This window comes from Onychomys torridus, chromosome 9 (genome assembly GCF_903995425.1).
Source record: "Onychomys torridus chromosome 9, mOncTor1.1, whole genome shotgun sequence".
NCBI lineage: Eukaryota > Metazoa > Chordata > Mammalia > Rodentia > Cricetidae > Onychomys > Onychomys torridus.
The window spans coordinates 49019026-49022907 of NC_050451.1; the positions used below are offsets into that span (position 1 = coordinate 49019026).

At 43.3% G+C, this 3882-nt stretch overlaps 1 pseudogene; it reads right to left on the minus strand.

Moving 5' to 3' along the window:
• Positions 1-2857: 2857 nt before the first annotated feature.
• LOC118591552 lies at positions 2858-3403 on the minus strand (annotated as a pseudogene).
• Between the last annotated feature and the right edge of the window lie 479 nt (positions 3404-3882).

The following is a 3882-nucleotide window of genomic DNA, read 5'->3' on the forward strand; positions in this document are numbered from 1 at the left end:
AGAGCCCTGAGAAGGGAGTCAGAGGAGACCCATGGCAGCAGGGCTGGACTCTGGGCTGTGCACGGGGCCATCACAGGCTCAGCCAGCTCCTCAAACTATGGCATTTTCTCTGTCTCAGTCTCAGCCACATCAACCCACCCCACTTAGCCCATGTCTTTCACCTAGCCATGGTATTTTAAAATTGTAGTAAATACACATAATGTAATTTATCATCATGGCCATTTTAAGTGCAGAAATACACTCACAGAGTTCAGTGCCCATTATCATGTCCATTGTCTGAAATGCTATATCCGCTAAATGCTTGATCACCCCTCTTTTCCATGCAGGTTCACGATACTGTTCCACTCTCTGATCTGCAAAGTCACAAGGCATGTGTCTTCTGAAACTTGCTTGTCTCCTTTAACAGAATGTCCTTAAGGTGGTAGCCTGTCAGAAGGTTCTTCTTCATTGGTATTCTAACTGCCTGATATTAGCTTTCTGTGGCTGTATCACATTCTCAAGACAATCAAGTATAAAGAGAAAAGGGACTGGGGCTCTGCTGGTAGACTGACTATCTAGCATGTGTGAATCCCTGAGTATCCAACACTGGGTAAAACAAACAAACAAACAAACAAACAAACAAACAAACAAAAAACAGGCTTGCTTCTAGCAGGGCTCTGAAACCAACCCTTTAACATACAGGTCTTTGGAGGAACACTTCTGACCCAGCCTTTAGTGTACAAGTGTTTTATTGCTGTGTCTGTCTGTCCATGGCTATTTGAGTTCCTTCTGTCTGCTAGCTACTGTTAGAATGCATGAGTGGCTTCAAACACTGGGTCAAGACCCTGCTTTCAAGTCTTTGCGTTTTTTATTGTGTGTGTGCATATGCCTTTACTATGTAGGGGACAGAGGACAACTTATAGGCATTCCCTTTTTCTACTACATGGGGCCTGGGGATCCAACTCTGGTGGTTGAGGTTGGAGGCAGGCACCCCCACCTGCTGAATTTTGTTTTTTTTCTTTTTTCTTTTCTTTTCTTTTCTTTTTTTTTTTTTATGTGTGAAATATACCTAGAACTGCTGAATCATGTGGTTGCCCACCTTTTAAAATAACAAAGCCTTATATTTGCTGTTGTATTCCTTTGCCCAGAATGAAGCATACCTTTTCACTGTGTATGTTTTTTCATTAGGATCATCACTACTGCATAAAGGCTCAGAAAATAAACTTGAAAGTGTCTGAGGAAATCTGCATCACTGTTGCCTTTGTTCTGAACCCAGTTACTTCTGTGTTCAGTCTTACAGAGGAAGGCTTTGTTTCTTTCCCCAGAAATGAGTGCATTATATCAGAGTACAAACTGAAAACTAGAGTTAAAAGGAAATCAGCTGGCTATTTTAGTTTGTTTCTGTTGCTATAACAAAATGCCCGAGACTAGGTACTCTATAAAGAAAAGACATTTATGTGGAGACTAATTTTTGTGGCCCCGACATGCTCAGCTTTGGTGAAGCCCCTGACTGCCTTTCATCATGGTGAACGACATCATAGTGAGAAAAGATGGCCTCCTGCTCAGTCTTGGGTATTTTGTTATAGCAACAGAAAATAGCCTGCTACAACTAGCCCCTCTTTCTACTTCCTCCTCCAAAGCAGTTTCAGCTTCTGCCCTATGCCTGTCTTAAATGGATGCTGTCTTCCTTTCTTTGGTAAACCCCACCTATAACTTTAAACTCTTGGAAATCTGATTCATACAACAATACTGATATTACATGTTCTCATGTAACTGGACAACCAAAGCAGTACCTAGTCCTCTTCTGGTTCAGAATAGACCCAAAAGGTCAGGACCCAATTCCAGGCCTGGCTACCCCAACAACGGGGCCCACTTTACCAGGCCTCCAGGATGGTAAGGGTTAACCTAAATCCTAGCTGGCCCTGTGGGTCTCTCAGCTCTCTCCTCCCAGACTGCCTCAGTCACAACCATTTCTTCCATTGGTCCTACACAACATGGAAACCCTCAGGCTGCCTCTTTGTTTATGGGTGGGGTTTACATTCCTTGGGGGCTAGTCACCATCACATCAGAGCTCTCTCATGAAGCACACTGCTCGCAGCCCTTCCCGGTAGAGACACTCATGAAAACCATGAACAATAAACAAGTGACTCTCATGAAATAAACATCCAGGCCCGTGCCCTCCCTCACCACCCTGTCCTTCCTGCCTTCCTCAAGCTTCCCAGATCTCTCTCCACACCACTGGTACACTAGAATTCTCTTGTTGCCATGTACTTCCTTATCTAAGTTGTTTGGTCCATGCTACCAAAATGTCAAGAGCAAGACTGAATTAGAATCTTGCAGAGACTCTCAACTCTTCAACCAACCTCCCCTCATTTGTTTTTTTATGATAGAAAACCATTTGATGATCTGGTCCCTCCCACCAAAATCAGTAAGATGTTAAACATGTCTAAGAGGGGCATTAACACGCTAACTCAAAAAAAAAAAAAATCCTTAAAATATTATACAGCTTAACACTTGGGTATTGCCCTTCCTAACAAATCACTTATAAAAACATGCTAAGCATATTATTATAGCTTAATTAGGATCAACTGTAAAGAATTCCTTCCCCTATAGGTAGATTTATTATATAACCAAGATCCTATAGTCTTGTACACAATACTTCCCCAGTAAATGCTAATTCAATAAAACTAGACAGAGTCATTTTTTCATGGCTTAGTTGTTTTCCAATGGTCTGTTTCACTGTTTGGTCACTTTAATAAACCTTTCCAGCCTGATACACACACCCCTCCCATCAGGGTTGATTGACAGATAGTCTGAGCAATGCTTAGACAGATGACCAGAAGACCTTACTTTTATCTGCATTTATTTTATGCTGAATTTATTCCCATACCATAAGTTTTTGTTTCGGTTTCTTCTGGGATATCTTTTTCTTCCGTGCAACCTCCTCTTCTGGCTTTGGAACAATTTGTTCCTTTTCAGTGAGGATCCTCTCAATGTGGCAGGAGAGCTCATGGATGGGTTAATCCAGCCATGAGCTCTGTAAGTACGTCTGCGCATCTCAGGTGCTTCGTTCACCTGGATGTGTCCAACTAGAGAATCTACATCTAAACCCTTCAGTTCAGCATCACTCTGTGTTTTTAAACATGTGCAACAAAAATCCAGCACTCCTTTTAGGCTGCTGGCCCTGTGTCCAGCTCCATTGTTTGGCCTGGGCGCACCTACCGACTCCACCATTATACCGCCAGTAAGGCACGCATGGCTTCTGCAAAGTAACATCTTTCAGATAGTTGGTGGCTTTTCGGATATGCACACCCTTGATGGCCAGGGCAGTTTCATTGGTGTTCTTAAAGTGAACCCGAAGATTTGAACCTCTTAATTTGCATGATTTTGTAGGGTTTTCTGGATCAAGAGAAGAGCGAACCATCTTCACAGGTCACCTCAGGCCGCTTACAGGAAGAGCCCTCTCCTCATTTTTTTTTTTTTCTTGAACAGAGGATCGAACCCAGGGCCTTGCACTTGCTAGGTAAATGCTCTACCACTGAGCTAAATCCCCAAACCCCGTCTCCTCATTTTTAAAGCCTCTGCTCAACCATATTAGATATCATGTCTGTGACACTGGTTATCTGTGTGTATGCACCAAGGATTTGTGTTTCTGCTTCAGGTCTGGAGTCTTTCTGGGAGTAGCAAGCTGAGGAAAAAAGCTGAGGTTGATTAAGTCTTCAAAGACAGCCAGGGGGTTGAGTAGGACAGCACCGAGGTGTGCCCCAGTGCTATGGCGTGGGTGTGGTTTGTTTTGAGTCATGCATGGAAGGCCTTGTGTTCACTGTGGTGCTGTTAAGGTAGTGAGACCTTTAAGAACTAGTTTTAAACCGGGCCCAGTGGTGCTGTAATCCCAGCCACTTG